The sequence below is a fragment of the Theropithecus gelada genome, chromosome 13 (assembly GCF_003255815.1).
Source record: "Theropithecus gelada isolate Dixy chromosome 13, Tgel_1.0, whole genome shotgun sequence".
NCBI lineage: Eukaryota > Metazoa > Chordata > Mammalia > Primates > Cercopithecidae > Theropithecus > Theropithecus gelada.
The window spans coordinates 75,142,783-75,164,089 of record NC_037681.1 but is presented as its reverse complement, the minus strand read 5'-3'; the positions used below and the strand labels follow the sequence as shown (position 1 = coordinate 75,164,089).

The following is a 21,307-nucleotide window of genomic DNA, read 5'->3' as shown; positions in this document are numbered from 1 at the left end:
TGGCAAGGCTGTGGAACAACTGTAATACTTACGGCTAGTGGGAACACAATCAACCATTTCGTAAAAAACAGTTTGGTACTCTCTATTAAGGCTGATGATGCACATGCCCTGTGATCCAGAAAATTTCATTCCCTAGAGACAGCAAGTGGGTGTGTGTGCCTCCACATATGTACCAAGAGCCATATACAAAAACCACTCACAGCAACCCTTGTACAATAGCAAAAAAACTGGAATCAGTCCAAATCTCCATCTAGAGTAGAATGAATAAATCATGGTAGAATACTATACAGCAAGCGAAACTCAATGAAATACAGCCATGAAATGGATAAACCTTGGGAATAGAAGGTTAATCTAAACAGGTGAATCAGAAAAATACATAAAGTATAATTTCGTTGATATAAAGTTCAAAATCATACACAATCAAGATTTTTTAAAAAGGACAAACCATAGAGAAGGGAATGATAAGCATAAAATTCAGGATGGGGTTGTTTCAGATGGGATGATGGAGGTGGGCTCTGGATGTACAAGGCTCTTCTTGAACTAGCTGGTGGCTACCTGAGTGTCCATTGGTTTATGATTCTTTTTATTTTTTTGAGACAGAGTCTCACTCTGTCACCCAGGTTGGAATGCAGTGACATGATCTTGGCTCACTGCAACCTCCGCCTCCCCAGTTCAAGTGATTCTCTTGCCTCAGCCTCCCGAGTAGCTGGGAATTACAGGCGCCTGCCACCATGCCCAGATAATTTTTGTATTTTTAGTAGAGATGGGGTTTCACTATGTTGGCCAGGCTGGTGTTGAACTCCTGACCTCAACTGATCTGCCCCCCTCGGCATCCGAAAGTGCTGGGATTACAGGCATGAGCCACTGCGCCCAGCTGGTTTACGATTCTTTAACATATATTTTAGGAACATTATTTTGTACCTACCAATTACTTGATTCAAAAAACAACTCTAAGAAAAGACTGGACGAGAGGGCAGGACATTGACTATATCAGATGACAGACATCAAGATGCCAGAGCAGAGCAGAGGGAGCAGAGGGGACCCTTTGCTCAGGGGTGAGCTTCCTGGGCTCCAGCTCTGATGTCTCAAAACCAATGCCTTCTTCTTTCAGAGGGGAAAAAAACTGTTTTTCAACTTCAGAGGTGTTTAACAAAAGAACCTAAAACACTGATTAATATAAATAAACCATGGTATATAGGACTCTTCCACCAAGAATTAAAGAACAGCTTTATAAAATAATTTTGTATTAAATATTTTACAGTGAGTGCCTCACTTCTGTCACCATCATCAAGAAAAAAAATGTGCTGATACTTCAGCAAAAGAAAGGAAAATGCAAGAAGGAAACTTTTGATATTGAGGTCCCTTTGCTGAAGGAATAGAATAGAGTTTCTTCATTCAATGTGTATACAACTCACTTAAAGGTCTTGTTAAAATGTTGATTCCGATTGGCTGAGTTCAGAATGGTGCCTAAGAATCTGCATTTGTAACAAGCTCCCAGGAGATTCTAATGTTGGAGGTCCGTGAATCTCACTATGATAGCAAAGGACATTATGAAAATGGCTTCTCGAGAGATGTTTAAAAAATAGAAACACAGGTATATCTAACTGGCATAATTTCCTTTAACCACTGAGTAGAAAAAAAAATTGATGATGTTATTCCTACACAATAAAAATTTAAATATAATAACAAGTGCTACCAGAAAAATCAGAGTACTAAACTAGGTCTTTTGCAAATAAAAGATGCCCTGAGAAAAAGCAAAGACTGAAAACTTACAGGAAAAATCCATGAGATGCTTTACTCACTTCCACAGACCTACAAAGCTCACTCTTCTAACAGGGGTAGTTAGCCCCTTCCTTATGGAAGAATGGTTTGCATTCCCAAAAACGTAGTGAAAGAAACTAGGGCTACCATAGGGAGATCCACAGAACATTAAATAAAGCCCAATTAAAATGAAGATACTAGTTACGGTGCAACATAATTAAAGGAGCATCACGCCATTGCACGTAAAAAAAACAAAAAAAACAAAACAAAAAAAAAAAAACAGGCTTTAAAATGTTCTATAAGAATACGCTATTAAAAAGAAAAGCTTAAAATTATTTCGACAGTATCCACACTGAATGATTTCCACTAATCATGTCTATGTTGAGTAGTAGTAAAATCCTTCCACTTCAAAATAGTACTTCCACATGTAAAGTCATACATTCATACATCAAGACAAAGCAACCACTCTACAAACCCTTCCAGGAAGCTCTGCCAATGCCAAGCCTCTGCTCAGGATGTGTCACAAGCAGAGTGAGGTCTTCTCATTTGCTCTACAACATCACAGATAGTTGTTACTAGTCTTGCCCAAGAGAAGCTCTTCACAGAAAACCTCAACTGTGGGAGACGACCTAGTGACAGCAGTTCCTTCACTGCCCAATACTTCTCCTTTCAGATGAAGGTTTTGGTCACTCCAGCAATGACAGAGTTACAAAGAGCTTAACCCAACAGAATTCTGCACCTGGTGTGTAAGTCAGAACAGCTAAACCTCCTGTGACATCAACACAGGATATTTCTTACAACAAAGTAAATCCAAAACGTCTGGATGATCCATGGGAACAACATTCATAAAAATCTGTACGCAACACGATTTTATACAACCAGCACAAAAAGTCCCATACTTTAACGGGAGTTTCATATTTTGAGTTTCTCTAACAGAAACTCAAAATAATGCACATACACCACACAATGTACATGCAGTTCTATTCTGCAGAGCCACATGAAATCAAAAGCCACTAACTTGGATTCACTAGAAATTTTTAAAAACACAAGCAGGCACGCCCTTGGCTTGCAAACACTGACCTTCCCTTCCAACTAGCATACTGAAATTTCCTTTTTCACCTACACATTTTAGAAAAGCCTGGGTTGACATTTGAAATATATCCCATTTGCCATCCCACACGGAATAAATGAATTATAGAAATGGCATTTAGAAGGGAAATTCCCTGTGTCCTGGCCGAGACCAAACATGAGAACACTGGGAACCATCTCCTCCTAACTAGATACCAGTCAAGAGGCCTTGGTGGTCTGCCCTTCTCCACCCTCTCCCCAGTCACAGCTGTGAAAAATATGTATACAAAAAATACATATAAACAAACACAAATGCAGCCTGTTACTGTCATAATCCCATTAGTTACGCCTGGACACTAAACTCGGCTATCTGAATCAACAGAAATCTGAATACCAACTTACCCTCCATCATGACACTCATACACCTAATAATCCTTAATAAAGCATCCAAATAATGCAATTGTACTTGACTTAGAGCAAACGATGAAAACAAAACAAATACAGGCTAAAGGAATCATTTACTATCCATTAAAAAACATATACATTCCTTTTAAAACAACCTACTGAATTTTAACATACTTATAAATGTCTTAGTGACATAAAAACTAAAACACATTAATCATTTCATTTATAAAATGGTTTCCTATAGAAAAAATGCATGCTTGGTATTAACCAAAGACAGAAGAGGTACTGTAATGTCACAGTTGCGAAGGTCCAATTAATAAACACCAACTTTCCATGTAGAAAGAAATTAATGCATAGCTGGGTTGTGGTTATACATTATGGATGATCCACAGAATAACGCTGCGACTCCCCACACTGACTGCACCATTGCCTCCGCACACCACTGGGCCCCGTCCTTCCTGCAGCCCCTCCCTATGGCTCAGGTCCCCTGGTCGCAGATCAGATTCCGATCCGCATCCGCAGGCCGGCTCCCCTCTGCCTGCATTGGTGCTGCAGGGCGCCCCTCCGAACGAGCGCAGCCCAACGAGAGGTGCAGGAGGGATGATCCCAAAAGAGAAGACTCTCCCCTGCTCACACCTAGGTGACCTGGTCCTCCTGACGCCACATCCAGCAGAAGCTGCAGGACAACGTAGTAGCAGCTTCAGGCCTCGGCCAAGGGCAGCCCCGGGCCTGGGTGGGGCCGGGCGGGGGCCGCAGGCGCCGAGCGGCCGTGCCAAGCCCCGCCAGCGAGAACCAAGGAAGCTGCGATACTGCTGCATTGTGCTGCATCACGGCGAGGGCACCGTGAGCCATCCATCTTGCCAAAAAAGCACATCCCCTCCCAAATAAACCCCACCGAATTCAATTTTCTCCTCCGCCAAAGCACCCCCACACGCACCCCGTCCTCACTATCTGGCCTGGCTTTGGGTTGGAAAAATAATGGACAGAGGTTTGGGTTCTGATCCCCACCCCCTCCCCATCTGATGGCAGCAGTTGGCACCTTTCCTATCACAAAAACAAAGAGAAGGCGCCCCCTAAAAGAGGGCCGTGGGCGTGGTGTGGGGGGTGATGACGAGAGGGGCTTTCAGCCCACCTACCCAAGGCAGGCCCGGAGGGTCCCCGCGCTGAGACAAACCTGTTGAAGAGAGGGTGGCAGGAGCTGAAGGGCGGGCGCAGCGGCGGCTCGGCGCCCGGAGGCGGCTCACGCCCAGCCCTGGGAGAGTGGGGACGGCAGAAAGGGCGGGGGGGCGGGCGCAGAAGGGTAGCGAGCGCTGGGACTGGGCGGGGGTGGGGGCGCGGGGCCGCCGCCTCCAGCTCAGCTGCAGCGCGGCACAGCCGGGACCACGCCTGGCCGCATCCCCTGCACCGCTACGCGCAGAGCCCGGCCCTGTCACAGCCGCCCCCGCTCCCCACCCGCGGGGCCACAGGGAGGGCACCTGAAAATAGACCCTCCTGCTGCCCGCTCCGCACCCACCTCCGCGCCAGGGGCCGCCGCGCCCGGCTGCAGGGAGGCGACAGCGGAGGCAGTGAGGAGGAATCGCCGGGGCTGGGGCCGGGGCCGGGCGGCAGCGGTGCGCACGGCGGATCTGCGGCCACCTCACCGCAGAGCCTGCCGCCCCTCGTCCCGCATCACCCGAGTACCAATGAGCACCCGCGACCCGGGCTCCCCGCGCCGCCCCCGCCCGGGCTCCGCAGCCTCCCTGCCCCCACGCGGCTCCCCGGGCGCAGGGCAGGCGGGCAGCCGCGTTCTCCGGCCCTGGGCCCGCGCCCCTCCTCCCGCCAGTCCGCCGCCGCGGAGCCTGCCCGGGAGGCAGCCCCAGTGAGTTGGCATCTCCCTACCTCGGGCCCCCTACCTACCTCCCGGGGATGGGGTGGGGGCGCCGGGGTCCCGTCCTCCTCCCGCTCCTCGGCGGCCGGGCGGGTGGGCCGGGAGGCGACTCCGCGGGTCTGTCCGCGGCTGGGGCCGGGGCTCACAGGACGGGACCAGTGGGCGCTGCTGCGCAGGGCTGCGCGCTAGCTCCGGGAGGAGAGGCGGCCGAGGGAGGGACTGGAGGAATCCGCAGCCTGCACGGCAACAGCTGCACTGATTCCGGGGGCTGGGCGGGAGCGCGGGGGGCGGGGGAAGGAGGAGAGGAGGGCGCTCGCAGGGAGGGGGCGAGGGGCGGGGAGAGGAGCGCGCGGGGCGGGCGCGCGCGCACATACACACACGCGCACTCGCGGACTCCCTCCCGCACGCCCTCCGCCCTCCGCACTCCTCCCTCCCTCCTCCCTCCCCGCTCCCGCCCGCTCCCTCGGCTTCGCCAGCCCTCTCCTCCTGCCCCGAGCCCCGCAGCTGCCCACCCGGCGCTCGCTCGGCCAGGGAGCCGAGCCTCGGGCGCGTTCTCGTCCTCTCCAGCCGAGGCTTTTCCAGGGCCCATCCCGGACTTCATCCTCCCAGCGGCGGGGACCAGGCTGGCCGGGGCGGGGTGGGCACTGCTGCTGCCGCTACCCGAGCAGGACAATAGGGGCTTTGTCCCCACAGCTGGAGAGGGCCAATTTCACGTTTAATTTGAGGCTAATTCGATTATCGCCATGGAAAGAGGCGGTCTAATTTTCTACGTGACTTGTGCAGCCTCTTTTCGCCCTTGATGTTGCGTTTGGAATGCGGGGGAGAGAGGGTGTTTAGGGAGGCTTTGGAGCGTCACTTGCTTAGTTGGTTTGAGATGCAGGTGGTGATGCCTTACAGGTTCTGCCCAGCTTGGAGAAGGGCGACGGCGACCTCTTCGTGGGAAACCTTGGGCGCTGGAGGGGGGGTGGGGGTCTTTCCTTGGCGAGGTTAACGTATTCTTCTTTTGCAAATGCTTTTTCGCCCACCCTTTCGCTTTGGGTAGCTGGGAGCAGACCCTACAAGTGGTTCATCCACCCAACTCCTGCCTCTCAGCGCAGGCTCCGCTCGAACCTGAGGCCAGGTGCCCTGCCCAGTCATTCCCGAGAGTGGGGTCGTCCGGCCGCGGTGGAGGGCCCGTGATGGCGTGGGGACTTGCGTTTTCCCCTGTGCGCATTCCTTGAAAAAGAAACTGGACGTTTCCTCGAATTTTTGTCATGTGCCATGCCCCTTCCCAGTCACCTGGTCTACCCCGTCAGCCCCTCAGACTGTGTAGAAATTCCAGAACCGTCACTATTGTGAAGAAAAGATGGTGGAATCACCAGGAACCCGAATGGAAACGCTCTTTAGAAAACAGTTTGAAGAAACTGACTTTCTCCTTGTTCTGTAAGGTGCACAAGACGGCACTGCGGGCATTCAGAGGGAGGAGGGCCCTTCCTGTTTGAAAAAACACCAGGGATTTTCCCCATAAAGACCTGATCACCTGGATTAAAACAAAACAAAAATACAAGGCAGTCAAGTAGTTTGGACCATGCTTCTATCTCAGATCACTAGAACCTGGTCTGATGAGTTTATATGTTTGTATGTATTTTTAAATGAATATTTTAAAATAAAACTTAATGAAATTTACACAGCAAACTGAAGGTGATTCTTCGTTTTAGGCCTTCATAGGTTTGAATGTTTGAACCTACGTTTACTTTTGATAGATAGGAAAAAAATTGAGGAAAACAAATAACATTTTTTCTCAGAAGGTGAATCAACACAGCCACACGGTAAACTCTCTAAGGGTAGGGTTCGTTCTTTCTTCACTCTGTACATATAGCAGGCACTTAGGAGATACTAAAAAAACATTTGTTGAATTGAACAGAATCAACTTGTAAGCTGCTGCCCTCATTAGGTAATAAGGGAAATCCACTAGAAAGCAAAAAATAAAGCACTTATTTATTTTTTACCATAGACCCCAGCACCTCCCCACCTACAATGTTAGTGAGATACTAAAGAAAACAGTAACAATATTGGGAAGTGCATCCATTTAAACTAATTCTTCCAGTGTTATTCTGAAACAATGACTCTTAAATAATTCCTTTATCACAGACAACGGTACTTAAATAAATTTTTATTGATGGATGATTCGCCTCTCTTACCCCATTCCACTCCCACTTATGTTGTTTTTTAATTTCCTTAAAAAAAAAAAAAAAAAAAAAGCCATACACACCTTAGCAAGGTACTCTAGTAAAGCCTCAGTAATTATTCCAAAAATGTGAAAGACGAGGATTCAGAGTTCTACTATAAATACCTGCCTCACAATTTTGAATTCTTACCCTTAGGTGCAAAAAATCACCCCGTAGAACTCAGTATACCAACGACCAAAAAGAAGTAACAATTCAAAGAAAAGATAGCACAACTGGAAAAATTATTGGAGAAGACATCTTTATGGAAGGCAAAATCTGAAAAAGATAAAAAGCCTTAGTCAGTGATAACAGTTCGGAAGGATTATTCCCACATATCTCAGAAGCGGCTTTGTTAAGTTTCTTCTCATATTAGAATCGGGGTTGATTTAAAGGAACCTAGAAGTCTGCAATAGCATGTTTGTAACATACTGCTCTCCGTTTTTAAAACCATGTGATTGCATATGGCTTTATCTCCCATCCAAATACTTTATTACAAAATTTTTGCAGATATAAATTATCATTTTAACTTTCCATTCAAAACGTAGGGGAAGGCTGGGCACAGTGGCTCATCCTGTAATCCCAGCACTTTGGGAGGCTGAGGTGGGTGGATCACCTGAGGTCAGGAGTTCAAGACCAGCCTGGCCAACATGGCAAAACCCCATCTCTACTAAAAATACAAAAATTAGCCGGGCATGGTGGGACGCACCTATAGTCCCAGGTACTCTGGAGGCTGAGGCAGGAGAATCGCTTGAACCTGGGAGGTAGAGGTTGCAGTGAGCCGAGATCGCGCCACTGCATTCCAACATGGGTGACAGAGCGAGACTCTGTCTCAAAAAATGAAATGAAATAAAATAAAAAGATATTGATAAACAGTATCGTCTACTACAACCTGTTTTATTTAGAAAAGAGAATGATATTCTAAGTATTTCCTTTTTTTATATTATATTAACCCAATTAAAACCTCTTTTATTGTACTGATAATAGCCCAAAACTTTAAAATCAGAACATATTTTGAAAACTTGCATATATTTTAAAAATTCCTATTTACTCCTAAACTTGCTTCCTTTTAGCCCTGAACTAGTCTGGGAAATTTACTCATACTTAAAATATATTTCATTTGGGAATTCACATGTATTAATTTTGCACTGGGAAAACCTAAAGACTTATATGTAAACTATTATTATCATGAATGAATATTCTTTAACCACTAATAACATATTTACTCTTGTATAAAGTAATTCTTTCATTATCCAAGAGATGGATATGCCTTATATTCTTCTAGGCTCTGAAATAGAGCAATGGGTAAAATAATTTTAAAAAATCATTGCTTTCATGGATCTTCCATTCTAGTAGGGGATACAATCAATCAACCAAAAAGTAAAAGATATGTGTAATAAATCTGAATAGATGGTAATCTAAATGTGTAACAATACTATTTATAAAATGATCACAATAAATGGTGTCAGCTTTCTATAAAAGATCTTCACATTTTATATGTTAATAATAAGTATCAACCATAAAATGTTTTCCAGTTTTTGAAATGCTTTATCAAATATTATCTTATTTTGTCCTTTTGCCAGTTCTGTGGGGTAAATATTAACCCCATTCTGTGGATGACCGAATGGCCAAATGAGTTGCCCAAGTTCTCACAGCTAGTTAAGTGCCAGAGATATCTTAGGAGGTGGCATATCAGAGCTGTATACCTGGGCATTGCATATTAATTATTAAACATAACTATTTTGCAAGATGAAGAAAGTTCTAGAGATAGATGGTGGTGATGGTATCACAATGACGTGCATGTACATAATGCCACTAAACTGTATTAAAATGGTTAAAATGGTAAGTTTTATGTTGTGCATATGTTACTTTTTTTAACCATTCAGAAAATTCTGTTGTTTTTTTTTTAAAAAAAACTTTTATTTTCGGTTTGGGGTATATGTGTAGGTTTGTAAACAGGTAAACTTGTGCCACAGGGGTTTGTTATACAGATTATTTCATCACCCAGGTACTAAACCTAGTACTCAATAGTCATTTTTTTCTGATTCTCTTCCCTCCTCCCAACCTTCACCCTAAAGAAGGCCCCAGTGTCTTTTGTTCCCCTCTTTGTGTCTGTGTGTTGTAATCATTTACCTCCTGCTTATAAGTGAGTACATGCGCTATTTGGTTTTCTGTTCCTGTATCACTTTGCTAAGGATAACAGACTCCAGCTCAATCCATGTTTCTGCAAAGGACATAATCTTGTTCTTACGTGGCTGCATGGTATTCCATGGTATATATGTACTACATTTTCTTTATCCAGTCTACCATTGATGGACATTTAGGTTGATTCCATGTCTTGGCTGTTATTAATAGTGCTTCAGTGAGCATACATGTGCATGTGCCTTTAAGATAGAATGATTTATATTTCTTTGGTTATATACTCAGTGATGAGATTGCTGGGTTGAATGGTCATTCTGGTTTTAGCTCTTTGAGGAATCACCACACTACTTTCCACAGTGATTGAACTAATTTACACTCCCACCAACAGTGTAAAAGTGTTCCTCTTTCTCTACAATCTCTCCAACACCTGTTATTTTTTGACTGGTTAATAATAGCCATTCTGACTGGCGTGAGATGGTATCTCATTGTGGTTTTGATTTGCATTTCTCTAATGATCAGTGATATTGAGCTTTTTTTTTATATGCTTGTTGGCCACATGTATGTCTTCTTTTGAAAAGTGTCTGTTCATGTCCTTTTCCTACTTTTTAATGGGCTTTGTCAAATATTATCTTATTTTCTTGTAAATTTGTTTAAGTTCCTGATAGACGCTGGATTTTAGACCTTTGTCAGATGCATAGATTGCAAATAGTTTCTTCCATTCTGTAGGTTGTCTGTTTAGCTCTTCTGCACAGCAAATGCTCAACATTTTTAGTCATTAGAAAAATGCAAATCCAAACCACTTTGAGATACCATGTCACATTCACTAGGATGGCTTTAATTTTATTTAAAAGATGGAAAATAGCAAGCGTTGGTGAAAATGTGGAGAAATTGAGAGCCTTGTATATTGTTGGTGGGAATGTAAAATGTGCAGCTGCTGTAGAAGAGTTTAGCAGTCTGTCAAAAAGAAGAACATAGAATTACCATGTGACCCAGCAATTCCATTTCTAGGTATATGCCCAAAAGAATGGAAAACAGATACTCAAATAAATACCTGTACACTAATGTTCATAGGAGACTATTCACAATAGCGAAAAGGTGGAAACAACCCAAATGTCCATCACCTGATGAATAGATAATGACAATGTGGTACAGCTATACAATGGAACATTATTCAGCCACAAAAGGGAATGAAGTACTGATACATGTTACAGTGTGGGTAAACCTTGAAAACATTATGCTAAATGAAAGAAGTCTGATACGAAAGGTCACATACGATTTTATTCATCCAGAATAGGTAAATCCTTAGAGATAGAAAGCAGATTGTGGCTGCCAGGAGCTAGGATGGGTGGGGAGTGGGGGAATGGGGTCTACTGCTTGATGGATTTTTTTTTTTTTTTTTTTTTTGAGACAGAGTCTTGCACTGTTGCCCAGGCTGCAGTGCAGTAGCACGATATTGGCTCACTGCAAACTTCACCTCCCAGATTCAAGAGATTCTCATGCTACCCCTCATGAATCAAGAGATTCGAGCAGTTGGGATTACAGGCGTGCGCCACCACGCCCCGCTAATTTTTGTATCTTTAGTAGAGACGGGGTTTCACATGTTGGCCAGGCTGGTCTCAACCATGACCTCAAGTGATTGGCCCACCTCGGCCTCCCAAAGTGCTGGGATTACAGGCATGAGCCACTGCGCCTGGCCAATATGGCTTTTCTTTTGAGGTAATGAAAATGTTTTAGAACTAGAGGTGATGGTTGCACAACATAGTACACATGAAATGCCACTGAAATGTTTGCTTTAAAATGGTTAATTTTATGTTATATGCCTATCACCTCGATCTTTTAAGAAATTTAATTCAAAAATAAAAATTATTTTTTATTAGTTTCTCATTTAACATCATTTATCAATGACCAATGAAGCACTAGTCATATCAGGTAAATGGGCTCCTACATGTTCATTAAGATTTTCTTATATGTGCCTCTTGAGAAAGGATTTATTACTATTCATTTCTCAGGTGAACTATTCCACCTGCATGCTTTCAGGGAGCTTGATGTTAATTATCCCACCACAGAAATATAAGAAGGATTCTGAGCCTGTACTGTTGGAGCCAAACTAGAAATTAAGAAAAAAAAAGTTTTTGAAATCTCCCTTTGGCAAGTAGCATCTAAGAATGAAGGGAAAAATCTCAGAGTGTGATGACTCTCCACGTGACAATGTGCAGTTTTTCCTCATCGTCTCAACCTACACTGTCCAATACAGTAGCCACCAGGTATTTTCTTTTTTTTTTTCTTTTTTTTTTTTTTTTTTTGAGACGGAGTTTAGCTCTCGTTGCTTAGGCTGGAGTGCAATGGTGCTGTCTTGGCTCACTGCAACCTCTGCCTCCCGGGTTCAAGCAATTCTCCTGCCTCAGCCTCCCAAGTAGCTGAGACTACAGATGCCCACCACCATGCCCAGCTAATTTTTTGTATTTTTAGTAGAATTGGGGTTTCACCATGTTGGCCAGGCTGGTCTCAAACTCCTGACCTCAGGTGATCCACCCGCCTCGGCCTCCCAAAGTGCTAGGATTACAGGCATGAGCCACCGTGCCCGGCCTCCACCAGTTATTTCCCATAGCCACATGTTGCTGTTCAGCAGTTAAAATGTGGCTAGAGTGACAGAGCAACTGAATTTTTCATTTTACTTGATTTTAATTAAAATTAAGATTTAAAAATTTATTATTGTTTCAGTTACTGAGAAACTTTTAAGCATGTTTGGAACAATTTGGATATTTGAATCTGCATGTTTCAACTGTACATTTTATGAAATCTACATACACTCCAGATTCCAGAAGCTTAGTTAAAAAAAAAAAAAGCAACATATCTCAACTCAAAAAATATTGATATGTTGCAATTAATCTTTTTGTATTTTATTTAAGGGGTTACATAAAATGTACTTTTAAAATTATTTTACCATTCTTTTTCTAATGTGGCTACTGGGAAAAAAAAATTTTGTTGAAACTAGTCTCACTATGTTGCCAAGACTAGACTTGAACTAGTGGGCTCAAGCAATGATCCTCCCACCTCAGCCTTCCAAGTAGCTGGGACTACAGGTGCACACCATTGCACTTGTCTCTAAAGAAATTTAAATTACATATGTGCCTCACATTGTATTCCATTTACTCAATGTTGTTCTAGACTTTGTCAATGAGGTCTTTAGTAATTGGCATCCTTAATGCTTTAGACTCAAGAAAACTGAAGAAAGGCAACTAGAATTTGGAATATGCCACAAAGTAAGCACTCCAAAACGAGGTCGTTTTCAACCTCCAGGCTTCCCATAGTGCCCCCATCACAATGGCCTTGGTATCTATGAGTGGCAAGTCAAGATGCTTTTTTTTTAATAAATAGAAGGTAGGCATGGCTAATATTTTCATGCCTGGTGGTATTCTTTTGGAAGTCCAAATAAATCCTTGATAATGACAGAGTGCCATTGCCTCAAGATAACTCACCAGCTTCTCCCCTACCCCACATTTGACATCATTTGCTGGCCTACATAAAGAATTCCAGGCCAGGCACGATGGCTCACCCCTGTAATCCCAGCACTTTGGGAAGCTGAAGTGGGTGGATCACCTGAGGTCAGGAGTTCGAGACCAGCCTGACCAACATGGTGAAAACCCATCTCTACTAAAAATACAAAATTAGCCGGGCATGGTGGTGCATGCCTGTAATCCCAGCTACTCAGGAGGCTGAGGCAGGAGAATCGCTTGAACCCAGGAGGTGGAGGTTGAGTAAGCCAAAATCATGCCATTGCACTCCAGCCTGGGCAACAAGAGCAAAACTCTGTCTGGGAAAAAAAAAAAAAGAAAAACATTCCAGAAGTGGGTTAGGTTCATACCTAGAATTCATTCAAGAAACTGCAGAAATCCATAGGCTTATGGGTAAGAAACAGAGAGAAAAAAATCACTTCTCCACAGCGGTCAGACAGAGAGGTTTACCACGTAGCTTATTTGAGGAGAAACTCTTCTGTCTGGATTGAGTCCTTAGATTCTGGCCACTTTGCCCCCTAAACCATACTTGTGATATTGGGGTAATCTCATTTCCCATCCAATACTCTCAAATGCTGCGTGGGTATAGATACATGGCATAAGTGAGACATCTCACTCTCAGAGGATGACTAGAGATCATAAAAAACATTAAGACTATCTGAACATTTGTCATGGAAGCATGAAATTCTTTCCTTGCTCACTTCTCATGGATTGCAGGCTGATTTCTTCTCTTGGGTTCTTTCTTTTACTCATGAGTTAGCATAAGCAAGAGTTTGATTTTAATGAAAGGCCTTTTTATTTAAGTCTGAAATTGGAGACTTTCATAAAAATGAAGAAACATTTGCTAAATTTTAGCTAATAAAGTATAGTAATTTTTTATTGTTTGAATGTTATTATTTTTACTACATATATGTATACATAGACACTTTGCTAAGGAGTTTCATGCATTCATTTAATCCTCATAACTATATGTACAATGTACTATTCTTTTTTTTTTTTTTTTTAAGTTTTGCTCTGTTGCCCAGGCTGGAGTGCAGTGATGCGATCTCGGCTTACTGCAACTCTGCCTCCCGGGTTCAAACAGTTCTCCTGCCTCAGCCTCCCAAGTAGCTGGGACTACAGGTGTGCGCCACCATGCCCAGCTAACTTTTTTGTATTTTTAGTAGAGTTGGGGTTTTGCCATGTTGGCCAGGCTGGTCTTGAACTCCTGACCTCAAATGATTCACCCACCTCAGCCTCCCAAAATGCTGGGATTACAGGCATGAGCCACCATGCCTGGCTACTATGTACTATTCTTATCCGCATTTTACCAATGAAGAAATTGAGGCACAGAGAGGTTGGGTCAGCTGCTTGAGATCTTACAGCTAGGAAGTAAGGAAAACAGGATTCAAACCCAGGTCCATCTAACACCAAAGCTGTTTCCAAAAGTTTGAAAGGAAAATAGCATCTTAGACATTTTGCTTACTAGCTTTCATTGTAAATGTAGTTACTCAAAATCTGTGGTCAAAGAGATCCTTTCCTTTAAACTGACAGAGGTTTTAATAAAACATTAAAAATATGTTTTTTATATGAAGGCTGTAAGGATGTCTCTAAGTTTGAAAAAGTTTTAAGCACCTGGATTCTTATGTGCTTATGTTTCAAACAGAGTTCACTCAACTTGAAAGTCATCCGTTCCTTAGTAAGTGCTGCCAATAGGGAATAAGAAAAAAATACTTTAAACAGAAAATTCTCCTTCTGTTTGGTGAACAGAGAAGTATTGTTGTTTGTTTTCTGAAGAGCACAGGAGATGGGGGTAGAGGTAGGGGTGTTTGTTTTGATGAGGTCTGCTTTGAAGAGCTCTTCTGAAGCTTTCCCAGGCGAGGCCAAGCAGGGGTGTGGGGTTTAATGCAGTACATACCCGTGAAGTAGGGGCCTGGTTCAGCTGCAAGTCATTTACACTTTCAGGATTCTCTCCAAAGAGGACCTTGGACCAAAGCAGGCTGAAAAAATCATACACTGAATTTCAAATTGTGATGGGACACCACAGAAGGAATAAAAATATTTGTAGGTCCTAAGTTTCTTGTGGTGCAGGTTAACTGAATTTGAGAAGAACCTGGAATTTTACCAATTTGGTAGACAGACTTATGCTGTCTGAGTGGTAGATTCTATGGGAAGCCTAGGAAAGTTATCTGGAAGCATTCTATGAATTATCTCTTAGCTATTGGAGTGCAGGCCCTACCATCTTTAGCCATACTTAAGAGAGGAATCAGAGCCTTCTCCAGTTCCTCTGTTAATTTGATAATTTACTGGGTTCCACTTGCCTCCTCCCGAAGTGAATTCTCCTAGATGCTCCAGAGAGAATAGAGGTACTGCTACTGCCACCCTGGCCTTTCACATGATCACCAGCTACATCCCAGATGGATGGAAGCCTCCAGTTTCTGAGCCATCTAAGTCAAGTAGCATGAACTGGAGATCAATGTAGCTGGCTTGAGAAGAAAACTCCAGCGATACCTGAAGTGTCCAAGTCTCACTTTTCCAATGACAAGTTTGTTACAGGAATTCATAGCCAGTACAAAATTACATCAATAAATTAGCAAATCATTCCTTAGTTCTTCCCTAGCCCCTCTGGAAGGAGAAAAGAAACAAGAAAGATAAACATCTGTTTTGTTAATACTCATTGTTGCAATCAGAGATTTCTCTTTTAATTTTAGCTTTTTTCTTTAAATAGGCAGTACTTATTATTTAGCAATGTAAATGATATTAAAAGGAATGAATTGAATGTCTCACTCTCGCCCCGTCACCATCCATCTCACAACCTAACCCCATTCCCCCTAAGTAAATGTGTTTTAAATATTCTTATGTACTTCTCTTCCAGGGTGCCTGCCTAGTGTTTCTTTAGGTATATATATAAAGAAAATCAAATATATATTCCTGTTATTTCTCTTTTTATTTTTTTGAGATGGAGTCTCGCTCTGTCGCCCAAGCTGGAGTAATCTTGGCTCACTGCAACCTCTGCTTCCCAGGCTCAAGCAATTCTCCTGCCTCAGCCCCAGCTACTCGATCCCAGAGGAGCTGGGACTACAGGCACATGCCACCATGTCCAGCTAATATTTGTATTTTTTTTTTCTTTTGAGATGGAATCTTGCTCTTTTCACCAGAGTGACTGGAGTGCAATGGCACAATATCAGCTCACTGCAACCTCTGAATCCTGGGTTCAAGCGATTCTCCTGCCTCAGCCTCCTAAGTAGCTGGGACTACAGGCACGCGCTACCACGCCTTTTAGTAGAGACGGGGTATTGCCATGTTGGCCAGGCTGGTCTTGAACTCCTGACCTCGTGATCCGCCCGCCTGGGCCTCCCAAAGTGCTGGGATTACAGGTGTAAGCCACCACGCCCAGCCTAATGTTTGTATTTTTAGTAGAGACGGGGTTTCACCTTGTTAGCCAAGCTGGTCTCAAACTCCTGATCTCAAGTGATCTGCCTGTCTCCACCTCCCAAAGTGCTGGGATTACAGGTGTGAGCCACCGCACCTGGCCATTTCTTTCCTTTTTTTTTTTTTTTTCTTTTTTTTTTTAACACAACAGACAGCATACTACAAATACCAATCTGTTCCTTGTTCTTTGTTAATACACCCTTGAGATCTTTCCTTATCAGCACATGATATGCTTCCTTTTTTAAATTAGAGCTGCATAGTATTCCATCATATGCCACACTTTATTTGGGTTATTTCAGTCTTCTGCTTTCACAAGCAGAGCAATCAAGGGTTTCTGAAAAGTTATTTCTGGGCTCAAACCTTGTTCCTTCCAGTCGCTCAAAATTCCACAGGCACGTATGTGGCTGCTCAAGGAGTATATATTAAACTTTCACAGGTTAGAGATGGAAGTGGTTTTAGAGCTGGTCTATTCCAACTCACTGGTTTAAATAAGAGGAAACCAAGGCTCCTATGAAGTGACTTCCCCAAGTTGCAGAGTGGTTGACCTGGGTCCAGAGCCCAGGCTTCCTGGTTCCCAGGCTGACATTGTTCCTGCTGGATCACACTGCTGGGTGCTGGGGTGTGGGGAAGGTATATAAATACCACTGGCTCCTCCAGGAGCATAAAACTCATTAGATACAAAGCAGAACATGGTAAGAGTCAAGAAAGAGTCACAAGGCCTAGAGGGGATTCTTTTAAGGGGGAAGACACCTGGTTAGAGGAAATCTGGAAAGGCTGCATAGAGAAGTTAGCATTCAGGATGGGCCTTGGAGGGTGGTTAGGATTTCACCAAGTAGAAAACGTGGAAGAAGGTTATTCCAAATGAAGAGGCCAGCAAGAGCAAAGACATGGACACGTGAAAACGTCAGGCATCTTTGGGAAGCAAGGAGTCGAGTATGATTGGTGCATAATATGTGATTAGAAGAATACTAGTAACTTCATTGAGGTTATTGATCACTTACCTTATGCCAGGTGTTATTCTGAATGCTTCTTCAATGTTAATCTTTAATCTTCACAACCCCACGATGTAGGTGCCATTATTATCCTGCATTTTACCGGTGCGGACTCTGAGGCACACAGAGGGTAGGAATTTTCTCAGGTCATAAGGCTCACAGCTAGTAAGGTTACATTTTGGGAAGTCTGAATCTAAAATAGTATTAACACTTCTCCGTGTTACCGGGAGATGAGACTGGAGACAGAAAGTGATCATATTTGAGAGGTTCTTGGAATTCATGTGGAGACACAAAAAGGTTTCTCCTACCATGGGTTGTAAAAAAAAAAAAAAAAGAAGAGGATAAACATTTATGAAGTAGATACTATGTTTTCAAAAGATCATGTGTAATAGATGTTATTTCCCAGAGAATTCAGATGAGGGAACTAGGGTTCAGAGGAGGTAAGTAACTTGCCCAAAGCCTCAAAGCTCTTAAGTGGTGAAGAAAGCGTTGAGTACCCTGTGTCTGATCAAAAGCCCATGCTCTTTCACAGACAGTATTTTCCCAAAGTAACCCATGGAATACTCATGCCCAGCCTAGCTGGGGATGGGGTTTTGTGGTCAGCTCAGCTTGGAAAATGCTAAGATAACCAAGTTAGGCCTTCAGGTACTTTAATATGCTATTGTGCTTCATACATCAACCAAGAGGTAGACATAGCATCTCACATTTCCAAAACTAAATTTGCCACAACACTTTCCTTTCCCACTCCTCCCAAGTCGTTTGCATTTCACATTCAGCGGAAATCGTGCTGAGAGGGCTAGCAGTTTGGGAAGGCCTAAAGAGGCCATACTAGAGAAGCGAAAGGTGTATTTCCTGATCACCTGTGTCTGTTGCCACTCTTCACAGATACGTAATGCTAAAATTCAGAAAGGCTGTTGAATCTTACTTCTTGAGTAAAAAATACTTCTTGAGGGCTGCACAGAAGCTATCTAAACTTCCATATCTCAGAAAAGTGGTATTTTTTGTTTTGTCTTTGCATATGCGCATTCATTTAGGTTTTTTCTTTTCGTTTTTTTTTGTTTGTTTGTTTCAAAATGAAAAGAACTTGATTTTCTTTTTTTTTTTTTTTTTTCCAGAGATGAGGTCTCCCTGGGTTGTCCAGGCTGGACTTGAACTAACTCCTGGCCTCAAGTGATACTCCTACCTCAGTCTTTTCTAGTAGCTGGGACTATAGGGCACACATTGCACTTAACTCTAATGTTATGTCTAATGTAAAAATCTCCCAATTTCTATTCTAGTTCTTTTATACCCTGAGATAAAGATGTTGGGATGTTGAGAACCAAAAAATATATACAGGACATGCTTTCTTAGGTTATGGCTGTGTACGTAATTTCTAATTAACTGGTGGTTTAATATATAATCCAATGTTGCTATCATATCACTATAAAAGAGAATCTGTCCAAAAAGAATACCTTCACACTCTTCCTCTGAAAATCCTCATGAAATGTAAAACTTACACATGTGGTATGGCTGAACCAAATATGACCTTTGTCACTAAAAAGGAACCCTGCAAATCTTAAACATCGTATGAAAATAATATTCTTTGGGTCCAAATTCTGCCTATTAAATGACATCTTGTACACATTTATTATTGCATTTGATACATTGGGTAGAGTTTCCTTTTCAATTTCAGTATTTTAAGAATTTTGAGGTGCTTGGGAGGATTGTTGGAATAGGCAGAAATGCTGTTGGTGGTGGTTTTATGACACCATAAAATGACTTCGTTGCAAGGATGAGAGTGATGCTTAACATCTGTTCTTATTTAGAGAGCTGGGATCTCGGTAAAGGCTTACATATAACTCCAGATGCTTGTAAAACAGGTAAAATCACTAGTTAGTAGTGTTATTTCATAGTTTTGGAGATATTGAATGGTGATCTCTTCAGATATAAGCTAGGATTGACTGTTAGGTATTTTTCCTAGGAAAGTTTTTGTAATAAGGTAGCTTGCTTCTGCTGCTACTGAAATTTAATTTCAATCACTCAAAGCTGTAAGCAAAGTCTAGGCTCCCTCTTTTACCAATTGTATTAAGACTTAGAGGTAGAATAGTTAGGATAATCATGGGCTCATTTTTGACCTAAGTCTATAGTTAGTGGAACCCAAATGAAAAATACAAATAAAATAGATTTGTTCATTCATAATCTCTCTTAGGCCAAAATGAACACTATATTGTGATGCAAATGCTATCAGAACAGATTGAAAAACAGAGCAGTATTGTACAGGAAAGTTGAGAATGATGTTGATTGCAAACAAAATACAAGTTAATTAGGTTAACCTAATTAACTACATAACTACCAATGTAAGTATTTTCTTTCTTTTGTTCACCATATAACATGCACAAAAACTTTGAAATGTTTCTCAAGTATAGGCAAGTGGGATCCTGAACCTATGAAACATACCAGACTGGTGAGAAGGTTCTCATCATAGGAACTGAGGGAATTAGAATTCTGTACAATGCTGATGGCTTCTTGGGTTATGGAGGCGGGTAGAATTCTGTGTTCAAGATCATCAGTTAAAGGAAACTTGAGATGGGCATCCTGAATTGTAACCTTGGCACTGCCTTCCCTGTGAGCTTAAACAAATGACATCATCTCTTGTGCCTATTTCTTTATCTCCCAATTTCTATTCTAGTTCTTTAAAAAACCTTAGGCATTTTGCATAGTAAATCTGGAACAAATCTGGGAAGGAAGAAGGGAGAAGGAGACAAGTACCTGGTTAGGAAGAGAAAGTTTCTGCATCAACCTTGTATTAGGTTTTACTGATGGTGTTTCATGTTCTGGACCATTTCTTATGCATTTATACATTTTCTCCTGGCCCTTGGAAAACTAAGTCTCCATGGAACATTTCATGAATGATCACCAGTGTTACAGTTCTACTAAAATAACTGGGGCCTATTTATAAACCACAGGAAATTGTTCTTGCTCAGGATACAGTCTGAATAAGTCATTTTAAAAATGGAAAATGCTGTCAATCATCCATATGTTTTTTAATTTACTGTTTCCTAAACTGGCCTTAAGTATTCCTGTCTCTATACCTTTGTTCATGCTGTTCCCAAAGCTTGGGATGCCCTCCCCATTTCTTCAAATCTTCTCCTCCTTTAAGGCTCAGCTCAAGTTCCACTTTTCTTTTTTTTGGTAGAAATTTCTTTCCTTTTTGACATATCTTCCCACCCCCCACAACCAATGGATCTCTTTTTTTCTGGTAACTGTGAGTCACTTGCAGCCTGTAACATATCACTTATCATTCAGTTAAGGCCCATCCTATATTGTTCTCTCCTTTTTGCCATTGCATAAAACTGGGCTTTCCAGAGCGATTGTAAATCCCTTGAGGAGAGGGTCTGACATGGCAACCAACTCAGAGCTAAGACGGGGATGGCATTTGGCATTGCTGGTACAGGGTGGTCATTTTCAAATGATCTAAAGCCGAATGATAGTTACAGAAAACCCATTATGTGACACAGACAAAACTGAGCTATTGCGGTTGAGGCTGGGGTACAGGTGGGCACACTGGCATCCTGTGAGCTGGACCCCACCATCTACCCTTTTCACTGAGTAGGGCTGGGAGCACCCTTGGGGTTCACTCTCCCTTTCTCCCCTGTGCTGTTGGCATTCTATGTTCTCAGGCTTTCCTGCTGGGAACATAGCCTTCCCTACTACTCGGGCTTCCTGGTTCCCTTCCTTGGGGCTTAGGCATAAATGTGTCTGTCTGAGCTGAGCTGTTAAGACTTGAGTGGAGGAACTTTACATACCCTCTCCAAATTGCAAGCACGTGATCTGATCCATGGATCTCCAACTAGTCAGCTGGAGAACTCAGTATGGCTAATCAAGGAGCAGTCCTTTCAGCCATATTCCCAGCTTCTTCCTGCCCGGCATAGAAAAATGCCTGCATGTTTGAAATTCTGAAGG

General features: G+C 42.7%; 1 protein-coding gene across 1 annotated transcript in view; it reads right to left on the bottom strand.

Annotated features, from left to right (window-relative positions):
* SPTBN1 (spectrin beta, non-erythrocytic 1) overlaps positions 1-5,322 on the bottom strand; it is a 211,549-nt gene extending 206,227 nt beyond the window's left edge. Inside the window, exon 1 of the mRNA XM_025354672.1 lies at positions 5,131-5,322. The gene's annotated coding sequence lies outside the window, so the exon portion shown is untranslated. The remainder of the gene's footprint in view (positions 1-5,130) is intronic.
* Between the last annotated feature and the right edge of the window lie 15,985 nt (positions 5,323-21,307).